The sequence below is a fragment of the Dromiciops gliroides genome, chromosome 1 (assembly GCF_019393635.1).
Source record: "Dromiciops gliroides isolate mDroGli1 chromosome 1, mDroGli1.pri, whole genome shotgun sequence".
Lineage (NCBI taxonomy): Eukaryota > Metazoa > Chordata > Mammalia > Microbiotheria > Microbiotheriidae > Dromiciops > Dromiciops gliroides.
In genome coordinates, this window is record NC_057861.1 from 529,187,540 (window position 1) to 529,212,319 (window position 24,780).

At 36.3% G+C, this 24,780-nt stretch overlaps 1 protein-coding gene across 1 annotated transcript in view; it reads right to left on the reverse strand.

The window, feature by feature from the left end:
• The window catches only part of FOXK1 (forkhead box K1), a 119,767-nt gene that overhangs the window by 94,020 nt on the left and 967 nt on the right, over positions 1–24,780 (reverse strand). The gene's annotated exons all lie outside the window — the stretch shown is intronic.

Consider the following 24,780-nt stretch of genomic DNA (forward strand, 5'->3'; position numbering starts at 1 on the left):
TCTATAGAACAATTGCTGGCATTTATATAGCACTAAGGTTTATAAAACACTTAACATAATCTCATTTGCAGAAAAATACTGATTATCTCCATTTTACAGATGCAGGAACTGAAGTTAAGTGATTTGCTTAGGATTACACAGCTAGGAAGTGTCTGAGACAGGATTCAAACTCCCGTTTTCCTGACAACAATGCTTATTCGGCATTATTTAATTTATTTATTTGCTTATTTTTAGTGGGTTATACATGTATGATTATGTAAAACATCATATTTGTCATTTTACACAAGCAAACTTGATTAAAAGAAAAAAAATGAAAAAGTGAAAAATAGCATGCTTCAGTCTGTTCCATCAATATCAGTTCTTTCTTTGGAGGTGGATAGTATGTTTCATCAATAGTCCTTTGGGATTCTCTTGGATCATTGTATTGTTGAAAACAGTGAAGTCATTTACAGTTCTTCATCAAACAATATTGCTGTCTCTTTGCACAATGTTCTCTTGTTCTGCTCACTTCACAATATATCATTTCATACATGTCTTTCCAAGCCTTTCTGATGTCATCCCCAATTCTTAGAGCTGACATTATTCTAAATGCATACCAAATCTTTTCTCATTTTTATTCCTTCTTCTAGTTAGTTATGCATTAATTTTTATCTTTGCTCTCATGTCAGTGGTCAAAATGCATAGATACCTTGTGACACCAAGTAATCAACTGTCTCCTGTCTCAAAATAGAACTACTTTCATTTTTATTCTAATGCCTCACTATGGCATGGAATCAACACTGGGTTTTCAAAGGCTATATATCAGCAGAACAAAAGCTCTCATGGGTTCTATCATGCTAGAAAGACTTCAGATATGGTCCCAACAAAAGAGCCTACAGATTAGATTCATCTCTCAAGGTACATAAAGAATAGATGAATTTGGTTTTATAAGGTGTTTAGAGGCATTATAGGAGTTTTTATCATTTTATGTTGTGGGGCTCCTAAGTAATTGCAAAAAGACTACAATGAAAATAACTGAACGTTATGTATCAATATCTATTGCAGAGGATGAAAAGACAGAAATTCTAGGAAAAACTTAGCAAGATTCTCCAAATTCAATCAGTATATACTTTGATACTCAGTGACTGCAATGCAAAAGTGGGAATAGGTGAGGATGGCAAAAATTTTTATTAGAATATATGGTTCTGGAGTAAGAAACAAGAGGCCGTATTTAAGCTTCAACTTCAGTATCTGACCTTCCAATGAACAGCCTGAATTAATTCTGTAAGTATTGACTGATTTGATCTCCTTGCTGTCCAAGGGACTCTCCAAAGTCTTCTCTAGCACCAAAATTCACAAGTGTTGATTCTGCAGCCCTCAGCTTTCATTATACCAACTCTCATAACCATGCACTACTACCAGAAAAACCATAGCTCTGACTCTGGATCTTTGGTGATATCTCTGCTTTTTAGTATGCTATCCAAATTTTCCATAGCTTTCCTTCTAAGGAGCAAGCATCTTTTAATTTCATGACTGCAGTTGCCCCAAAATATAAAATTTGATACTGCTTCCATTTCTTCTCCCTCTATTTTCCAGGAAGTGATGGGACCACAGTTGCCAAGATGTTCGGTTCTTTAACCCAACTGAATGCAAAATTCCAGAGAATAGCAAGGAGAAATAAAAATGTTTTCTTAATAGAAATAAAAGAAAACAATAGATAGGAAAGACAAAAGATCCCTTCAAGAAAATTAGAGATATCAAGGGAAAGTTTCATGCAAAAATGGGAATGATAAAAGACTAAAATGGAGATTTAACAGAAGCAGAAGAGATTAAGAAGAGTTGGCAAGAATACACAAAAGAAGTATAGAAGATAGTAGATATAAAAGATCTTTCTTAACATCAACCATCACCAGAATGGTACGATTACTGGTCTAGAGCCAGACACCTTGGAGAATGAAGTCAAGTAGGCCTTAGAAAGCACTGCTAATAATAAGGTTAGTGGAGGTGAGGAAAACCCTAAAAGATGATGCTGTTAAAGTGCTGCACTAAATATACCAACAAATTTGGAAAACACAACAGTATATTGGATTGGGAAAAAATCAGTTTATGTCCCAAAAATATGTTCAAATTACTGAATAATTATGCTAATTTCACATGCCAGAAAGGTTATACTTAAGATTCTGTGAGCTAGGCTTCAGCAATATAAGAACTGAGCATTACAAGAAGTGCTGGCTGGTTTTCAAAGAGGCAAAGGAACTAGAGATCAAAGAGCCAACATTTTCTGGATTGTGGAGAAAGCAAGGGAGTTCCAGAAAAACATCTACTTCTGCTTCATTGACTACACTAAAGCTTTTGACTGTATGATCACAACAAAATATGGCAAGTCCTCAAAGAGATGGGAATATCAGGTCATCTTACTTGTCTCTTGGGGGCAGCTAGGTGGTCCAATGGATAGAACACTGGCCCTGGAGTCAGTAAGACCCGAGTTCTAATCCAGCCTCAGACATTTACTAGCTGTGTGACCCTAGGCAACTCACTTTACCCCAGTTGTCTAAAACATCTGGTGCCATCTCCAGTCATCCTAATATATATCTTACCAGATGGCTCTGGAGGAGAGAATGAGGTTAGTGACCTTGCACAGCCCTCCCTTAAATCCAATTCAATGAATGTCATGACATCACTCCAATGTCATGGTCCTCTTCCAGAATGAAGGACAAACAAGAACAAGAACTTGTCTCTTGAGGAATCTGTATTCAGGCCAAGAAACAATAGTAATAACTAAACATGGAACAACTGAATGGTTTAAGATTGGAAAAGGACTAAGACAAGGCTGTATACTGTCACCTTATTATTTAACTTATATACAGAGTTTATCATGCAATATGCCGGGCTGGATGAATCAGAAGCTGGAATTAACGTTGCCAGGAGAAATATCAACAATCTCAGATAAGCAGATGATACCACTTGGAAGCGAAGATTAATTAAGAAGACTCTTGATGAGGGTGAAAAAGTATAAAAGCTGGCTTGACACTTAACATCAAAAAAACCTCTCTAAAACTAGGAATCCATATAGTTAGATGTGGGTAAACAAAGTCCAAACACCAAAGAAATGTTAGGTCTTTAATATACAGATATATAAATATGCCTAGGAAGTCACAAATATAGAAACTCTATATCTGATCGCAAAATACCACATTCTCACTTTGTGACTTGAGCCTAGTTATCTTAGCTTCTATCCTCAGTTGCCCTATTCGTAAGATAGAATTATGAGTTGCATCACAAAGATGCCATGAAGAACAGCCACTTTCATATCTATAAACTCTTAACACTGCCAAACTATAATGTAAGTAATGACACAGACTGTTATAATTATCTGTTACAAAAGCACTTAAATATATGCCACTCAGAAATCAATTTTCATAAATCTTATTACACAACACTGTAACAGACAACATATGTCTGTTGCTTCATTCAGTAAGGGAAAAAAACACATCTATTAACAATCCCTTCAACATAAATGCCATATTATTTTAACCAGAACAAGAAGCAAAATGTCCCTAAGGTCATTCAATTAGTTAGGAATAATAGCAATGCATTAAAAATCTGCCAGACCTATTAGTCCCAAAACAGGATCACAGAAAGCCTGAAAGTCTTCCAAGGATTACTCAAAGACTTTTTTTTGTTTGTATCATTCCACCATACCACCACATGATGAGACATATTAAAATGAAAGCTATATATGAAATTAAGTTATATGTTCTTCATGGAAAGCACCTTAGAGAAGGGTACATAAATCATTAACAACTATTTTATGATGGTCTGTGATATGTCTGAAAAGATTCAGAACTCTCAAAAACTGCCCAGCCCAAGACTGGATGATTCCATATTCTCTTAAAAAATTTAATGCTTCTTTTTAGAACATTATAAGCATAAATAAAACTAAAACAAATCATATCCTGCAGATAACTTTATTTGTTTGTTTAATTCTTTATTTTTTTGGTGAGGCAATTGGGGTTAAGTGACTTGCCCAGGGTCACACAGCTAGTAAGTGTCAAGTGTTGAGGTCAAATTTGAACTCAGGTCTGCCTGAATCCAGGGCCAATGCTTTATCCACTTTGCCACCTACCTGCCCCTGCAGATAACTTTAAAGAAACCTTCTGCAACTGATGGGGAAAAAGGGAAAAGTCAGGATGCTATTACAAAAATAAACTTTTCGCACTAAAAATATATCACAGGTGCAGAACACAGAAATGCAGAATAACCAAACCAAATCTTTCTTAGAGCCAAATCTTTGCTATACATTTGGAAAGAGATCCATTTCCAACCCAATAAGACACTGAAATAAATTACTTGCTTCATACTACCCCGGAAGTCCCCAAGAACAGAGACTGTTTTTGCCTTTCTTTGTACCTCCATTGCTTAGCATGGTGCCTAGAATATAATATGGTCCGGGTAAATTCTTATTAAATGTTTAATTAACTGATTGATCTCTTATTTTATCCTTGTAGCATTGCAGTAATATAGGTACTTGAAACATTCTTACCAAGGATCATTAATGAGTTTATGAACAAATTGAACAATATCCATTTTAAAGGTAATAACACAAATCCAGAAAAAGATTACTGAAGGGAATGCGAAAAGTATGCTAAGACCTAGAAAAATATTCAAGACGTAAATCAATTTTACCACATGGTAAAGTACCAGTAACATTCTGGAGCTAAAAGCCCTGGATTTGAATTTTAGCTCTACTATCTTGACCTTGAAGAAATTAGATTCTTAACTCCCTTGGTATATAAAATGAAGGGGTTGGACTAGATAACCTCTAGGGTCCCTTCCAGCTCTAAATTCTATGATTCTATACTCCTTTAATTTCCTTTTATTCAGCACTTCCAATATCTGGTTTCAGGAGCTAACAGATTTTCATGTTGGATTTCAATACATATGGATCAATAAAATCACCCATTTGCAGGGTGGATAAACAGCCCGACTACTTCCTATCATCATTAATTCTTCATAAAACTATAAATGAAGTCATTTAACCCCAATTGCCCCGCAAAAAAACCCAAAAAACAAAAACATAAAACTATAAATGTAAGACATTCAAGGTGTACAACAACCCTGATCAGAGTCTATCAGAGAAAAGGGGAAAATTTGTTTGGTTTGTCCTATACCTCTACTGAAATTCTTTTCTACCAAAACAACTTTAAAACGACTTTAGAGGGGCAACTAGGTGGTGCAGTGGATAGAGCACCGGCCCTGGAGTCAGGAGGACCTGAGTTCAAATCCAGCCTCAGACCCTTAACACTTACTAGCTAGCTGTGTGACCCTGGGCAAACCCAACTGTCTCACCAAAACCAACCAAACAAACAAAAAAAACAACTTTAGAATTCTGATCAATGCAATGATAAAGTACAAATCCACAGGACTGAAGAAAGAGACATACATTTTTAGACATGACCAACTTGGTAATTTATTTTGCTGGACTATGCATATTTATTATGAAGGCTTTCTTTTTCTTCATTGTTCATTTAGGGAACGGGAAGTAGGAGGGAAAGAATGTTTGTAAAAATAAATATTTAAAAAAATATTATTTTCTTCTAAACTTTAAGACCTAACCCAGGTTTAACTCCTTCACAAAGCCTTATCTATATCCACCCACAAATGAATGAGACTTCTCACTCAAATTTTCTGTTTGCTGAACTGGGACCCCTCATCTCAGCCTTTATGTCACCTCTCCTTACACACACACCCTTAATTTTTTTTTTTAAGTTTTTTATTGATGTCTTCATTTTTTATATTACCATAGTTGCCCCTTCCAAGAATCCCTCCTCTTCTCCCTACCAGAGTACCATGACATATAACAAATAGTATTTTTAGACAAAATTTTTAGAAAGAAAAAGAAAAAAAAATCAACTTAATTCATCAATACATTGAAAAAGTCTAAGATGTGCAATGTACAACACTAGTGGACCTCCAACCTGTGCAAAGGTATGTGGTATACTGAATCTCTCAAAGAATTATAGGTTTGGGGATAGAGGCAAGATAAAGGAGTGTGAGAAAGAATTTTATTCTAGACTGACTAGCATACCTCCTTGACAAAGATCTAGAAAATGCATTGACTGATTTCTGACTAGGAAAACCAAGAAAAAGTCACAATGAGTCATTTTTCTAGCTCAGGGCAGCTTTAAAAAGACAGAAGTCTACTGACACTGGGCAAAGAGAAAGAAAAGATGGGAAGGGGGGAACCCCATCATGAGAACAACAAACAGGGACTAAAAGGGAGCCAAGACAGGACAACAGAGAAGGAAGTATCAGGGCAAAAAGAGATCCCAGGGAATCCCTGAATAAGAACCAGGTGTAGGAATTGGTGTCATTTAGCAGCTATGCGATCTGCCACCCAGTTCTGGGTCACCAAACCAGGACTGGGAGGAGTGGTCCTGAGCAAGGGCCCTCGTTATATACTGACCAAGGAACAAATTCTAAAAAGCAAACTGTAGCTGTATGGCTTTGATATCAGGAGCAGAGCTACTATTAACTTAATTCTAGCTTTGAACAAAGTACATAAGCCCACAGTGGAATAAACAGGGCAGGATTCCCAGATCAAAGGGGAATGAGCAGTTCAGTCACTCTGAACCTACAGTGACTGAGTCTAGCAACAGTTGCTGAAACCTCAAACGAGCACAAGTCAACAGACCTAATCCTAGGTCAGGCTCTTGCAGGGTTCAAACCAGTATAGTAGAGCACAGACTTCAACCTATATCACATCATTTTGAGGAGCAGTGAAAGTTTGCAGGCTTCCAATATGAGCTAGATATGAAAGCTGCAGAAAGACATAAGAAGGAAGCTCAGGCTATTGATACATCTTCCTCAGAAGTATTAAGAACATCAACATAAAGTCCAAAATCAAGAAGTAGGCTAGAAAAACAAACAAGCAAACAAAAAGAACACAATCAGAGTTATTGTGGCAACAGGGAAGCTCAGGAAATAAAAACTGGAATTCCTAGAAGTTAAAACAAGAATTAAAAAATATTATTTTAAAAATCAAATGAGAGCAATTGGAAGAAAATGAGGGAAAAAAGCAAGAGCTAGGGAAAAATATGAGAACTAATAATTTGGAAAAGATGTACAACAAAACCTACTGAAGAAAATAACTCCTTGAAAATTAGAATTGCCCCCCAAAATGCTAATGACTATGAGTATATTAATAAAACAAAGTTGAAAGACTGAAAAAGTAGAAGAAAATGTGAAATATCTTATAGGAAAAACAATTCACCTGGAAAATAGAACAGTGCAACATAGTTTAAGTCACTCAACCACCTGAAAGCCATAAACAATAAAAAAGAGGCTAGACATCATATTTCAAGAAATTTAAAAAAAAAAGGAAAAACTGTCCAGATCATTTAAAACTAGAGGAGAAATTAAAAACTGAAAGGATCCACTGGTTGCTTCCTGAGAGAACTCAGAAATGAAAATTCCGAGGAATATTGAGGCCAAAATCTAGAGCTCCCAGGTCAAGGAAAAAATACCGCAGACAGCTAGAAACAAAGAATTCAAGTACCAAGGAGCCACAGTCAGGATCATACATGATTTAGTAGCCACCACTAAGAGTGGTTGCCCCATGTGAAATTGAACAAAGGAAGACTGAGGCACATTTTCTCTAAGCAGGATATTATTTTATTAACAGGAAAACTACCTTCCAAGAATGGGTCAAAGGCTGCCTCAGTTTAACCAAAGACCCAGAAATGAAGGTGCAACTTCCTTTTTATAAGCACAGAACAAAGAATAGAACAGGGTAAGTGAGAAAAAAATACAACTGTTTATAGGGTTATATCATGGGGCTGAGGACAACACGATTAGTTACATAGCCGAGGCATGGAGAACAATATGACTGATTGGAGGTTAAGGAATTGAGGGGCCACCAACAACCCCCTCCTTCCCTCCTGTAACTAAAAAAATGTTCATTGTTTGAGTCCACTTGCAAGGTCAGAGATAGTGGACCAGACATCCTTGAAGGATAGCTTGGTAGTGTACAGATACTGAACCAAACTCTCGGGTATCCACCTGCATTCCTCAAGGATGGCAAATTTCCTTGAGGCAAGAATAGAACAGTGATTAGCAGGAGAACTGGATTTCTAAACTTAACTCTTTACAGGTCAACTGAAGATCCATATTCAGTTCAGACACAAAGAACCATGACATACAGTTATAGAGCAAAACCAATTAACTGTAAATAGGATCAATTAAAAAAATGATACAGCGGGGGCAGCTAGGTGGCAGAGTGGATAAAGCACCAGCCCTGGATTCAGAAGGACCTGAGTTCAAATCCGACCTCAGTCACTTGACACTTACCAGCTGTGTGACCCTGGGCAAGTCACTTAACCCTCATTGATGCACCAAAAAAAAAAAAAAAAGGATACAGAATCAATTTAATCTTCTCAGAGTGGAGATTCTGAAATATAATATTCCCGAAGTCAAAGGCTCTAATCTTGCAACTAAGAATAACCCTGCCCAACAAAACTGAGTATAATCCTACAGGAAGGAAATGGATCTTTAACAAAATAGATTTCCAAGCATTCCTCATGAAAAGATCAGACATGAGTAAAAATTTTCACATAGAAAGGAGTAAAAAGAAGCATTATAAAGGCAAACATAAGCAAGCATTGTTGGTGGAGGTGTGAACTGATCCAACCATTCTGGAGAGCAATCTGGAACTATGCCCAAAGGGCTATAATGCTGTGCATACCCTTTGACCCAGCAATACCACTATTAGGTCTTTTTCCCTAAGAGATCATAAAAAAGGGAAAAGGACCCACATGTACAAAAATATTTATAGCTACTCTTTTTGTGGAGGAAAGAAATTGGAAATTGAGGGGATTCCCATCAACTGGGGATAGCTGAATAAGTTGTGGTATATGAATGTAATGGAATACTATCATGCTATAAGAAATGATGAGCAGGCGGATTTCAGGGAAACCTGGAAGAATTTACATGAATTGATGCTGAGTGAGATGAGCAGAACCACAAGAACATTGTACACAGTATCAACAACATTGTGTGTTGATCAACTGTGATAGACTTGACTCTTCTCAGCAATACAATGGTCCAAGATAGTTCCAAAGGACTTATGATGGAAAATGCTCTCCAAATCCAGAAAAAAAGAACTGTGGAATCTAGATGCAAATTGAACCATACTATTTCTATTGTTTTTTGTTTTTGTTTTTTGAGGTTTTCCCCTTTTGCTCTGATTCTTCTTTCACAGCATGACTAATGCAGAAATATGTTTAATGTGATTGTACATATATAACCTATATCAGATTGCATGCTGTCTTGGGGAGGGGGGAGGGAGGAAGAAAAAATTGAAACTAGAAATCTTATAAAACAAATGTTGAAAACTATCTCTATATGTAACTGGAAAATAATAAAATACCTTTATGGAAAAAACACACATAAGCAAGCAAATCAACAAATTAGAAAAACTATTAGCTAATTTGATTTTTTAAAATTCAAATTGCCAGTATTGAAAATAAGGTGATTTCACAAACAATGAAGAAGAAATAAAAGCAATTGTCAGGAGATATTTTCCCCAACACATGCCAATAAACTACAACTAAATAAAATGGAAAAGTATAACAGAACAGGAAATAAAGTACTAAATTCAGAGCAAATCATGACATCATCCCAATGTCATGGTCCTCTTCAAAAACGAAGGACAAAATACAACAACTTAGAAAAAGAAACTGAATAAGCCATAAAAGAACTTCAAGGAAAAAACCCAGGACCAGATGGATTTACCAGCAAATTCAATAAGACATTCAAAGAACAATTTACTTATTCAATGTCCTGCCAAACTACTAAAGTGTTACTTTATAGAGGTAGAAAAAATAATAACAAAATTCACCTGAAGGAGCATAGGGTTAAGAATGTCAAGAGAGTGATGAAAAAAAATCAGAAGGCTCTAGCAGTACCAGATCTCAAACTATACTGCAAAGCAGTAATTGTCAAAAAAACCTTTGGTGCTGGATGAGAAAAAGAGAGGTTGATCAATGGAAGGGATTAGGTACACTATGTAAAGAGTAAATAAACACTGAAATGTTATGTTTGATAAATCCAAAGATCCCAGCTATTGGGACAAGAACTCTCTATTTGACAAAAACTGTTGCAAAAACTGTAAAATAATCTGGCAGAAACTAGGTATGGATCAACATCTCACAACATATAGCAAGAGAAGCTCAAAATGAGTCCATGATTAAGATATAAAGGGTAAAATCATAAGCAAATTAGATCACAGAAGAAATTACTTGTCAGAACTGTGAATAGAGGGGAGAGTTTTTGACAAACAAGAGATAAGATAATTTCACAGTAGGTAAAATAATTTGGATTATATAGTTTAAAACATTTCTGAACAAAACAAATGCAGTTATAATTAGAAACAGGAAAAAAATTGTATTAGTTTTTATGATAAAAGGATTCATTTCTAAGATATACAGAGAATTGAGTCAAATTCATAAGAATAAGAGCCATTCACCAACTGATATACGGTCAAAAGATATAAACATGCAGTTTTCAAAGGAAAAAATACAAGCTATCAATAGCCATATTTTGGGGGCAGCTAGGTGGCGCAGTGGATAAAGCACCGGCCCTGGATTCAGGAGTACTTGAGTTCAAATCCGGCCTCAGACACTTGACACTTACTAGCTGTGTGACCCTGGGCAAGTCACTTAACCCCCATTGCCCCGCAAAAAAAAAAATAGCCATATTTTTAAATGCTCTAAATCACTAAGAATTAGAGAAATGTCAATTAAACAACTCTGAGGTATCACCCTCAAGCTCATCAGATTGGCAAAACTGACAAAGAAGGATAATGACAAATGCTGGAGACTCTGTGGGAAAATGAAGTTAAGAGAACAATTTATACCATAACAACATTGTAAGGTCAATCAACTTTTAAAGACTTAGTAACTCTGATCAACACAACGACCAACTACAATTCTAAAGGACTCAGGATGAAACATGCTATCCACCATGAGAGAGAAAGCTGACTTAAGCATATATTTTTTCCTTCTTTTTTTCTTTTGGACATGGCCAATGGGAAAAGTTTAGCATGACTAAACATTATTGTAGGGATTCTGTCTTTCTTGCCTTCTCAATATTATTGTTGTTGTTGTTATTTGTCCTTTCTCAAAGAGGACCATGACAAAGGGGTGATATCATGACTTGCAGTGAACTGGATTTTTAAGTGAGGGAGGGCTCTGCAAAGTCACCAACTTCACTCTTTCCTTCATAGCCATCTAGGTCCAGTGACAAGATATATATCAGGACTACTGGAGATGGCCTTGTTTTTGTTTGTTTGCTTGTTTTTTAAGACAATTGGGGTTAAGTGACTTGCCTAGGGTCACACAGCTACTAAGTGTCTGAGGTCACATTTGAACTCAGGTCCTCCCAACTTCAGAGTCAGTGTTCTATCCACTGGGCCACCTGCCTGGTTCGGTGGATAGAGTGCTGGGCCTATAGTCAGGAAGACTCACCTTCCTGACTCGAGTTCAAATCTGGCCTCAGACACTCCTAGCTGTGTGACCCTGGGCAAGTCATTTCACCCCATTTGCCTCAGTTTCCTTATCTGTAAAATGAGCTGGAGAAGGAACTAGCAAATCACTATAGGATCTTTACCAAGAAAACCCCAAATGCGAATGTTTAGCTCAGAGTTAGGCCTACAACAAGCACTTCAATACCTTCTCAATAGGTGGAAGAAGGAAAGAAGGTAAAGAATTCAATACTGAAAATAAAAGATCCTAAGCTAAACTCTGGATTTTTTTTTTCTCCCTGACATTATGAGGTCAATATATATAAAACTGTCTCCCTTAAATAATTAATCCTCCCTTAATTAATTCAATCTAGTCTGCCCTGAGTAGAAAGGCTAGCAAATGGTCATTAAGCCACACTCAATTTGATATCTAATGCAAGTATTATCCCCATTGGATAGATAAGAGAACTGAGGATCATAAACATTAAGTGACTTGACAAAGATCACACAGCTAAGTGTTAGATCTGAGAGTCTAAGCAAGGCTTCCTGTATCCCAAGGGTTCTTTACTCGACAGGAGGAAACTGGCTGTTACTACTACTTTTAAACTTCTTGCCCCTCTATCACTGGGCAGTTAAGTTGTATGCATTTCTTCAAGATGTCCCTAAGAAATCCTATTACTAAGTTTCTAGGTTCCTGCATGCTAATACTACCATAGTTCATCTTGGGAAAATACCTACAAAGATAACCTGTAGGCTTTGGTCCAAATGCCCCAATTGGTGTCTAAAGCCAGTGGCTCAAAATACAAGGTATTTAGAGATAGGGATAGCACCTATTTCTCCCTACTAAGGAATCTATATTCCCCTATTTTCAAATTATGTTCCAGGGCTCACTGATATGGCACTCATTTTTTAAAAAATCTATAAATTGAGGAAGCTGGATAATTTATAATGTCCTTCAAGCACTAACATCCTCTGGTTTTTGGTATTTAAAGCAAATGGAACAAAGAAAAATTCATAAGTCTCTGGAGGAGAAACACTTTGGCAGAAATCTCCAACTGAATCTCAAACATGGTTGTGTTAAAGTATAAAATACAATGTTTTCTCCTGTTCTTCCCCAGGCCTTCTGCCTCCTGCTACTTTCCTTGTCCTAACACTAAGGGATTCCAATGGCCCCAATAAAAATATCTCACATCCTTCCTTCAAAGTGAATTAGAAGTCACAGGGGATGGATGAATATCTGAGACTGAGAACTGACTTGGAAATTTTGAGGGTGGAAGGAAAAGAAAGGGAATCATAGGATCTCAAAGATCACCTAGTTTGATCTTTTTACAGATGAAGAAACGAAGGCCCAGAAGAGAAAGTATCTTATTCAAGGTCATACAGTAAATAAGAGATGAAGAGTTTGAGCCCGGCTCTTCTGATTCCAAATCCAGTGCTCTTTCTACGACATCACTGAAGTAGGCATTGCGGTCATGAAGCTATGCTGTGGTTTTAAGGAACAGAAAGGAACACATAAGAAAGAAGACACATAAGACAGGGAGATATACTCAACAGAAATGTTCATGGTCAAAACAGAGGGAGATACTTAACTCTGGTGAAATGCTAGGGGAGGTATACAGGAGAGTGGAGAAGGAGAGAAATCCCAGCATGAAGATGAAGATGTCTGAAAGAGAATATACATACAAAGGGAAACAAGGCAATATGACCTTTAGGAAGTAATTCCACCCGTCCAAGTCTCAGTTATCTGAAGAAGTTCAGAACAGATAACCTCTAAGGTCCCTTTTAGCTCTAAAATTCTAAGAATATATCATTTGTGTGTTCATCTGTACGGCCATGTGTGTACAATAAGTACTAAATAAAATGAGAGTTTACAATCTGGTTAGGGAAAAAAATGCATACTGATATGAAACATGGCCTCCCCATCTAATTCTGGGCTGCTCTGTTTCAATATTGTTGTCTTCTGAAATCTTACTGATTCTTCAAGGCCCAGATTAAATGTCACCTTCTCTAAGAAGCTTTCCCTAATCCACTATTTCCCAAGCTGAAAGCAATCTTTCCCTTGTCTGATCTTGTAACACTTTATGATCATCTTGGGCATTTATAGTCTATTTGGCATAATATTTGTATACCTCTCTTATTTCTCCTACTATACTGTAAAGTTTCTCAAGAGCAGTACAATATCATATATCTTTGTATCTTCCCCAACACAGTATATTACACATGACAAACATTTAAAAAAGCATGAGAAACTATACATATATCTAAGATTTAGACCTTAGAGATATGTGCTGAGAGAACCACAAGGCTGGTCCTCAGATGACAGTACATCAACTGACCCACATTTGAAGTCCTGTCAACTTGGTAAGAATTATTAGGGCAAATGCTTCACTGGCCCAGTCTTCAAAAGCAAAGAATCAATTCCATGATACAATGAAGGCATAAAAGGAGAACTTTAGTGGAGGCAAATCTGACAGGACTTTAAATCTTCTTCTGACTTTATTAGTGAAATATGTAGTTATGTTTTATATAGTAGTAATCATATTGCATGTTATCATGTCCTGCTTTTTTTCTTAATATTCCTCATATACATTTTCACATACCAGCCCAGTCCATAAACTTACCTTTCTTAGCTACATATTATTTGTTAAGTTCTGGGCCAGAAGCCCTTCTGTTTCTGCTTCCATCCAGTTTCAGAGGAAGAAGTCCCTAGGACCAAATGACAACTAATAGGGGTGGGTCCTGATAAGTTCCAAGGGAGACTGAAACTTTAACTATGAACATTGCTCTAAACAGTAATTGAGTTATTAAAGCTATGAAATGACAAATTTTGACTTAATAATCTCAACCTTTTGGGCTATCAAATTCTAAGAACATATATTCGTGTGTACATCTGTATGCCCATGTGTGCATAGCACTGCACTAGACCAAGGGTTCTTAAACTTTTTCCATTTGTGACCCCTTTTCACCCAGGAAATTTTTACACAACCCCGAGTATATAGGTATAAAGTAGGTATGCATAATCTTTTACTGTTACCAAATTTTTCATGACCCTCACATTCAGTTACACAACCCCATATGGGTCACGACCCACAGTTTAAGAAGTTTTGTACTAGACAAAATGAGACAGTGGAAACTGCCCATACTTTCAAGGAGCTTACAGTTTGGTTGGGAAGATAGAACAGAGGTGAAAGGTCTCATTCTTTAAGATCAAGTGAGCTCAGAATAATGATCCAACTGGACCATGACTACCTCTAGTTATGAAGAGTTTCATTTGACCCAGTTGGGAATTCAGGGCAACATGCAACTTTCAGATTCATTTGTGAAGCCATCTTCTAAGTAGTACTTTCTATCAGCTTTGCAGGTAAAAGTGTTGGCTATATGTTGACAGATTATTCACTAGAAGGACTGAACCAATTTTCAGTTCCCTTGGAAATGTGTAAAAGTACCTATTTTGGGGTTGCTGAAGTGGTACAGTGGATAAAGCACTGGCCCTGGATTCAGGAGGACCTGAGTTCAAATCTGACCTCAGACACTTGACACTAGCTGTGTGACCTTGGGCAAGTCACTTAACCCTCATTGCCTGGCAAAACAAAACAAAACAAAATAAAAAAAGTACCTATTTCTCCATACCCTTGCTAACAACAGATTTTATAATCTTCATTTTTACTATTTTAATAGGTATAATACTTTAAAATTCTTTCTATTCTAATTTCTTTAATTACTAAGAAACATCAGGTTTTTTTAATTGCCATGTAAGAAAAAAAATTTGTACTTTTCTTTAATCCTTAATTTATTTTATCTAATCACCCTGAATTCTAGCTTGTATTCAAAACCTCCGGCTACTTATCTCCCAGAAGCAGGAATGCAATCTTCACTGTCTCAAACACAAACTATTTACTAACAATAAAAGGAAAGCCTTGGTTTTGTTTTCAATCTGCAGGTACTTCAAGCTACTACTTTAGGAGGGTGGGGGAGAGGGAGAGGAAGGAGGGGCTAGATGGGGGGGGGGGAAGAAATGTTTTGTTTTGTTGTCTTATAGACCAATCAGGACAGTTGAAGTATACCATCCACTTTAACAGGAGTCAAACAGCTCCCCACCTGCCCTTCTCTTGGTTATCTTGCATGTAACTGTGAAGTTATAGTAAGGAATTCTGGGTACTCACTAGCAAAGGTTTGAAATAGTTGCTTTAATTCCAAAGCTTCAGTCTAAGGAAACGATTCTTTATCCAAAAGACAAGATCTTGAATAAAACTGAAGTGTTTTTTGAAAAGTTTTAAATTAATTTTATGACAAAGGATAAAGGTAGTCCACAGCTGAGAGCTTGAGGAAGCTGGGGAAGGGTCATGCCATTACAAGTTATAGGTGCACTGAAATGAAACTTTTTTTTTAAATAGGGGAAGATGAAATAGTTAGACATCTTGAGCTTAAGGTAGCAAAGTACTCATAAGTTTTAGGAATGAAGGCAGGAGGTGCTAAAATCATAGATTTAGAGTCAGAAGAGCTAGGTTGCACAGTGGACAGAGCACGAAGCCTGGAATCGGAAGATCTGGGTTCAAATGTGACTTCCAAACACATACGGGCTGTGTGACCCAGGGCAAGTAACTTAATCTCTGTCTGCCAGTTTCCTCATCTGTAAAATGAGGATAATAATAGCACCTCTCTTCCAGGGTTGTTTTGAAGATCAAATGAGAAAATAATTGTAAAATGCTTAGCATAGTGCGCCTGACACAGGGTTAAGTCCTATTTAAATGCTATTATTATCAAATCCACCCTCTCTTTATTATAGAGGAGGAAACAGATGCAAAGAGGTGACTTGCCCAAAGTCACTCAAGTAGAAGCAGGTCCTCTTATTCAAAATCCGGAATTGTTCTTACACCAACTCAGGTGCCTAAGCAATCCATCCACCAACCACATCCTACCAGAGGAGACAAAGCACAGATCTAGCAGCCTAGGGGTCTTTTTCTTTAATTCTCCAAATCCATTAAACCTGTTATCTCTCCCCCCTCCCTTTTGTACTACCAAGATCCCTTCCCATCCTTGTTTCTGGTCCATTTTCTCTAGCTTTAGAGAATGAGGGACCTTCAAGGAAAAAAGGCCACAATCTGGTAATCTCTTGGCTCCCCAGTTCTCAAGTGTTGGCTTATTAGAGATAACCAGACTATAATAAAAACTAGCTTAAACCCCCCAAACTGATTTGTACTGGAAAGTAAATGTAACAATATAAAATGGAAAGTATTAAACTGCACACCAATCAGTGTATCTGGTGGGGAAACTTAACAAATTTAAGGAAGATAAGAGTCTTAATATGTAATTAAACAAGGGGAATGGATAGACTTTAATTATACAACTAACATTTATTGATCTTAAGGCATAGCCACATCAATTAGAGTATCCTGAGTTACCATCTTCTTCATGTCAAGGGAGCTAAATATTTCTGTTCTCCTACTCTGGGCACCTGATCCACTAAAGAAAAACAAAACCAACTTTCCAACTCTCATAAAGTCACAGAATGTTAGAACTAGAAGGAACATTACAGAGTTTGTTTAGTGCAACTATTTTATTTTACAAATGTAGAAATAAGCCCCAAAAGGTGATGTGACCTTCCCAGGATTACACATATCATTAGTGGCAGAGCCACACCTGGAACCTAGAGCCTCTGACTTCCAAGCCTACATTCTTTCCATTACATCTTGTTGCCTCCCCCTCTATAGACATAAAACCTCTCTCTCTATACTGAACTCAAAGGGCTCCTCTGAGATCAGTCTTACCACTGAGATCCCATATTCTAGATGGTCGAGAAAAAACCCTGAATACATGCTGGAAAAGGAGAGCTAACCTTAGCTCCCTTACACATGAAATAATAAAGAATTCACAAAATGAGTAAGTCTTCTATAGCTGAGAATTAACTGTAAAACAATTTTAGTTTTTTTAAAAGTTACTTACTAAATTTAACCAAATCATATAATTTGCTATCAAGCTAACTTCATACCAAGAGGTTAGGCTAGTTTATTATTTAGTTCTCCAAAGATAAGCTGTTCAACAACAATTTTAAAATAAAAATATAAAGAAATATTTTAAAATACTATATTTAATTCATTGTGTAATTTTATGATGATATCTCAAAATATTTTATTTGAAAATAAAAATATAACCATATTATTTTTCCCATAGAAGACTGAATGAAGAAAATAATATCTAGCACACATACATAAACAGTAAAGGAGGAAAAACATTTTTCCTTCTAATTTTTTTTAAGGGTGCAGGGAAGGCTAGACTTGAAATTTCATGAATATAGAGAATTCCTCATGAGGAAACTACCTTTACTAATACAAATGTTAAAAGTTTATCTGGGGCACTAAGAGAGTAAGCAAGGGCAGTCAGGTTCCACAGTTGATAGATTGTCCCTTCCTAGAGTCAGGAGGGCCTGAGTTCAAATGTGGTCTCAGACACTTACTAGCTGTGTGACCCTGGGCAAGTCACTTCACCCTTTTTGCCTCAGTTTCCTCATCTGTAAAATGAACTGGAGAAAGAAATGGCAAGCTAGTCTAGTATCTTTGCCAAGAAACTCCAAATGGGGTTACAGGAGTCAGACATGACTGAAATGACTCAACAACAACAAAGGGAATAAGTGACATGCCCTGGTTCACAGATAATATGCATAAACCCAGGTCTTCCTGCCTCCAGGCTAGCTCTATTATGCCATGCTGCCTTCTTTCTGAAAATTGTATTCAATATTAAAGCCACAAAAATGAAATAAAACAATTAAAATGCTATATTTATTCCTTGTTTCCAAAGAAATTATGTATCTCTCAGTTAATTTTTCAGATGGTCAAAATATCAGTGTAAATCATCCATAGATAGTAAACTTACAAGTTACATAATAACACTGACTCCCACACCATTTCCTATCTAACAATCTCAAAACACTTTACAAATACTACTTCTCCAAGCTTAGCACCAGAGACACTTAAGTTGCAGGAATAAATATAGTACTGAATAAGCTACATGTAATATCAATTCTCAGAAATGCAAGCATATAATCAGCCCACATCATGGAAATTGTCAAAAGGGAACATCAAGGGTCTCTGCTATATCATTGTAACTTGGAGTTGGGGATTCATCTTCTGTCACTGCCAAAGTGTAATGAAAATGTTATATGTGAGAGATGGCAAAAAAAATGTTTCTTATACCTCATCCAGGCAATTTATAAAACACCCATTCTCCCTTATGAATGGTTATTGATTAGCTTGTTTTACTTTTTGTAGATGTTGAAAAACATGTTTACAAATATTCTATTATTTATTAGAAAAATTGTAACCTCAGAAGAAATAGGTACCTAGAACATCACAATATTTAATAGACTAATCTACTCAATGACCAAGGAAAGTTAAAATTACTCTCTATATTTTAGAAATTAGTCAATTGAGGGTGTAAGAATACTTATAAATAGGTTCATGTTATCAACATTACAGTATAAAATGCAAAAACTATAATTTTCATTAGACATTATTCAACATGCCCATTCTTTTAAATGAGGATCTTCTTTACATCCTGTTAACATATCTGTGAAATATATTTACATAACTTTTTCTATCATATTTTTATAAACTAACATTGTACCTTGTACATTAAATAAAACTATGAACTCAATGAGCTTAATGTAGAAAAAATAAATTTATAGTAGCAATGAAAATTAACTTCCAACATCTCATAAACCTTATTATCAAAGTCTATTTTCAGGGAATCAAAGTTGAAACATTTGGTAAATTTAGATTATAGAAGTGAAACATTTTGATAATTACAGGGGGCAGCTAGGTGGCACAGTGGATAAAGCACCAGCCCTGGATTCAGGAGTACCTGAGTTCAAATCCGACCTCAGACACTTGACACTTACTAGCTGTGTGACTGTGGGCAAGTCACTTAACCCCCATTGCCCCACCAAAAAAAAAATAATAATAATAAAATAATTCCAGCTGTCATTAATTTGCTGTCTCCTAACACTCAAACTGTACAATTAATTACTTTATCTTCAAATCAAATTTAAAATTTTGTACTGATTCAATTTATCTAAGATTATCCAAAAATATTAAATGACATTAGTAGCCCCTATCACATACTTAGCACCTACAAATCCTATTTCTCCCTTACTGATATGAAAAAGGCTTTCATATATTTATCCTGAAGAAAATGGTTCATGATCAATTATATGCATCTCATAATAGATGGAAAATATTCTAAGTCTCCATAGCTGTTTGGAAAACCCAAAAAATTAGACATGAAGCAGATAACATAACATGCCATACATGTTTAATATTACTTTTACTGTAATAGCTTAATTTGTCACACTCTCTATGAAACCTTTAAAAAAAGTTTGTTTTTAACAGTACTTCAGTTTAACTTTTGCCATACATATAAGAGGGGGAGAAATCTTCCAAAGAGCAAGTAAATTTGCCAAAATGAAGACCTATATTTCAAGGAAACTCTACAGTTTAGGTTTTTATTTGTAGCCGTATGTTGAAAACAAAATAATCATCTCCTTCTGCCAAACCAGCTCCTCTTCCCAAATTGCTCATCACCATCAATAAATAACATTTTCTGCTGGTTCTTGAGACAAATTATTTGATTCACAGTGCCAGAGGACAATGATCTGGAACTAGAAGGACCACAGAGGTCACCTAGTCCAATCCCCTCCTTTAGAGTTGACAAATTGTGCTGTAGAAAGGTAAAGTGTTCTTCCAAAGGTCACAAAGGTAGTACACAGCAGAGCCACTCTTGTTTATACCACTCTCTCTCCATCCTTATTGCTGTCATCTACAAGACTCTGATACTAGGATGATGGGCTTCCTCTACTCACTTTACAAACCTTAAAGTGCTATAAAATGTTAGCTATTATATTAGCAATAATAATTATAACAACATTGGATCATAGGATTTGCAGCCCATCAATTATAACAACATTGGATCATAGGATTTGCAGCCCATCACCTTTGTCCCGCACATCCTTAGATACAAAGTTTGATAAATTCTTCCTTACAACAAACTCTAAAATTGATCCCTGGAAAGAATTTCTATTTGCAATACCATATACACTTAGATTACTACAATAGTCACTAAACTATTATACTTGCTTCTAATCTCCACCCATTTCAATAAATACTAAGACTGCAATATTTAATGCTGTTTTCTTATCACTCAATATGCTATCATGCTCCCTTATTGCTTATGTTATGAAATCAAAAATTCTCAGCCTCCAGCAACAAACCTTACCTTGACTACCTAACCTCCTTTTTCATAAAACCTACTGCCCTTTTGATCCAATCAGACCTTATCTATTCCTGCTTGCAGATGATATTCCATTCTCTTCACCAATCCAAATTCTCCAAAGCCTTCTCCTCCAGGAAGTTAGCCATGGTTTTGCTTTCTTTGAATCCTTGTACTACTTGCCTATCTCATGCAATCTAGAACTTGGATGCATACATACATACATATATATATATATATATATATATGTGTGTGTGTGTGTGTGTATGTATGTATATGTGTGTATGTGTATGTATGTATATGTGTGTGGTGTGTGTATGTGTACACACCACACACACAAACCTTCCTCAGATAAACTACAAAACTGAGTGCCTACAGAATGGTGAAACAAAAAGCATATGAGAAATTAGTTTGGGATTCTAAACATTTTCTAGCCAACTCCAAATCCATTCAATATGATTAGTTAATGGTTATTAATTTGCTAGTCTTCAAGTGACTCTTTATAATCTAAAACAATCAGTGGCCGAATGTTCCTTTAAACAGTTAAACGTATTCTGTTCACTTACATATAGTCAAGTACCTTGATAGATACAAAATGATTCTTTCTTTTTTTTTAAATCACAAGTGTCTACAAATTGAAATCCGGAGAACCTGCCATTCACAGTGTGTCTTTCTGGTGGGCAACATAAATAAACTCAGTTGTACAGCATAGGATAAAATGAACAATAGGTTCACAAGCACAGGTATGATTTTGGTTTTGGTTTTTTTATATATAAAAGTAAAAGTTAAGCTCCAGAGTTGCACTATCAATTTATTACTAAGAAAAATCTTCTCTTTCATATAATAAATACATGAACAGAAACTAAAAAGATGTCAAAATATAAACATCAGATCACACAAATCTATCAGAACATAGTTCACAGAAGGTATCCCAGAGGGCACCTAGTCCAACCTCTTCCATTTCAGAAACAACAGTGATTAAAAATAAAGGAAACAACAGCACAAGAATTCTCTTTATATCATGCTAGTGGGTCCATTTCAGGAAACTAGACTGAAACAGTCACTTTTTCTACAACATAAGTTGTAAATATCTCACCTGTATCTACAGAGCTAAAGGGAATCCTAGAGAACTGATCAAATAACACTATGGCAACACTAAAAAAACATTAACAAGTCAATATTGGCTTACACAGTCTATTATTACACTCCTATCTTTAGTGATCTAGTAGAGATTGCACATATTTGGTAAGTTCTGAATAGTGGTCAAATCCAATTATTGCAGTTACTATAACAATGAAAAGAAAAGATTTCCAAGCTCCAGGCAATGGTGCCTCATGTATTGCAAACAATATTCAACAGGACAAAAGAATCTAGACAATTTACTGCAATGGAACTCAGGAGTCCAAGTACTGCTTGCTGACAGAACTGCTCATCAGTAAATGAGGAAACATAGGCTGAAGAAAATAAAAATAATACCCCTGAAAACTCAGATTACTGCCTTTAAAAAAATGCTAAATTTCCCTTTTCTTCCTGAAGAAAATGTAAACACTGAACTTTGCTCTGTCCTGAAAAAAATTTTTTTGGAATCCTTTCAGTACTGATTTTCATTTCAAAATACTCTGAAAGATTACAATAACTTATTCTGAATAATCTTATTTCTGAGGTCCAATTTTTAAAATAAAAAGATATAAAACTGAGTTGCTTAATAGCTCCCATAGCTTCCACACTACACCAACAAAACAACCTTCTTTCATAATAGAAATATCTTTTTCATATTTTCCCTCATGAGTGTCTGTTCTGTTCTTAGAAATTTTACTTTACTGACACCAAGAATATTGCTCAGAACTATTACTGCTTAAGAAAAATGGAAGCAGACTGGCACATTGGGTTCAAGTTTACAACTGCAACAGCAAATAAGTAGATGGTCAAATTTTTAGTTCACCAGTGACTACCACATTTCTTTAGGAGGTAGCAGTCATATTTTTACATGTTTCAAAGCATCACCCACCTAAAGACCTTTAAAAATAACAGATAATATTGGACAGTGCGGTGAGTAGTGAAAGGAAGCACAAGGGTATCTTTTTTTTTAATTATAGAAACAAGTGAGAATTGTACCTTAAAGTTTCATTTAAGATTCAGTAAGAGGAGGAGGCATAGTAGATAGAATACTGGACTTGAAGACCTGGGTTCAAATCCTACCTCCAAAACTTGCTGTGTTGCCAGTCACTAAACATAACTATGAATGAGTCACTCTAAGGCAGTTTCTTCACCACTAAAATGTCTGACACTCTAAGGTCCTTACTTCAAATAGTTCTTGGAAGGCTCAAACAAGATAATACTATGTAAAGATATTTACAAACTTTAAAGTGCTAAATAAATAGCAGCTATATAAACTACATCCAAACAGATGTATATTTGTTTCATGACTAAGGTAGGAAACCCTGAAAAAAACACGATTGTTAATGAAAGTACTTAAAAAACACAAACTACATAAAGTTGGATTAGAAGAAACAGGCCTCAAATAGGATCGCAAGAAGATGAGCAGTTGTCAGAGGAGGCAATTCACAAAAAAATGAAAACCAAACTCTATGTTATGAATAAACTTCATAGCCTGCAGTGAGGATATGTTTTACTAAAAATGATATTACAGAAAGATAAAGCTTTATTTTTCAAGAATTCTGAATTTTATGACATTAGGTTCCTTCCCTAAGCCCCAAGGAAAAGGAAAGTATGTTCTCTAAGTAGTTCTAAGTAGAGGTGGCAGTAGTAGCTCTTTCTGACACTTGAAAATCAATGAACTATTTATGGTTTAAATAGCCTAAGAAATTAGAAAGTGAAGACGTTTACATAAACAAACCCTAAAGCCTTAGGGGGACAGTCAAAGAAGAAATGCCCCGGGCTAAGGAAATTTACAAAACAGAGACTGGAGGTCGAAAGACAACTCTTTAAAACAAGAAATACCCCAGGGGGGAAAAAGTGGGGTGTTATAATTCTTAAAAAAGAAAGAAGACAAAACCAGCAGAGGAAGTGAAGAATTTAAAATATTTTAGAGTGATCTATAGACTGTCAAGAAAGCAAAGATCTCTTGGGCCATGCTCCTGAAGTGGAACTACAACTGGATATTTATTAATACACAATAAAAGGTAAAACTATTGCAGCAGGCAAAGGGGGGATGGGGGGGAATAAAAGGAAAACAAGAAATACTCTAGTCTGCTCCTAAAAACATCCATCACTGCCTCTCTTTGCCATCCACAAATGGAGTGACAGCCACGATAATCCCTTTTTTGGCAGAATTTGAATCGAGAGACTTCTTACGTGCCTTGGCCTACCAGACACGCTCTTTGCTCCTTACTGACAGAAGGGTAAATAAATAACTGTTGTTGCTCTTTAACGCTTTTCACGAACACTTTGTAACTATTGTTCAATTAAACATAATATCCCTTTGAGGTATGGGGGATGGTATTTTTATTACGGCCAAATTTTGAAGGTATAAAAATTGAGTTACAGGCAAGCACTTCCTAAGCTAGCTGCCACTAACGATGTGAAAACAATATCCCTGCTCCAGTTTCTCCTAGCTGCTTTCTTCCCTCCCTGAGGCCAAAGCTCTGACTTGGCCTTAGGTCGCTCTCCCTACAGGTAGCATAACACGCCTTTCCTCCTAACTAACCCCCAGAGGTAACTGCGTCTTCTGGGACCGCTCTCTTCCACCTCCTTAGAATTCAAGCTCCCAGGCAGGTAAACACCCTCCCAGGGGAATGAAACTCTCTCCCAATCTTTCAGGAAAGAAGCTGCACCCTTCCCGACCAGCTTCTCTCGGGATCCAATAGACAGCTCTCTTTTCCTGGAAAAACCATGACATATTTCCCTCCAGGCCCCCCTGGGGCTGAGATTGACATAACCCAGCCCCCCACCCCCACCTTCCAGACTGACATTACCTTCCCAACCAAGAGTGGTGATGTCTCATCTGCCTAAAGCTGCCTCCGCGTGGGGGAGAAAACACTGTGTGTTGTGCGCATTTA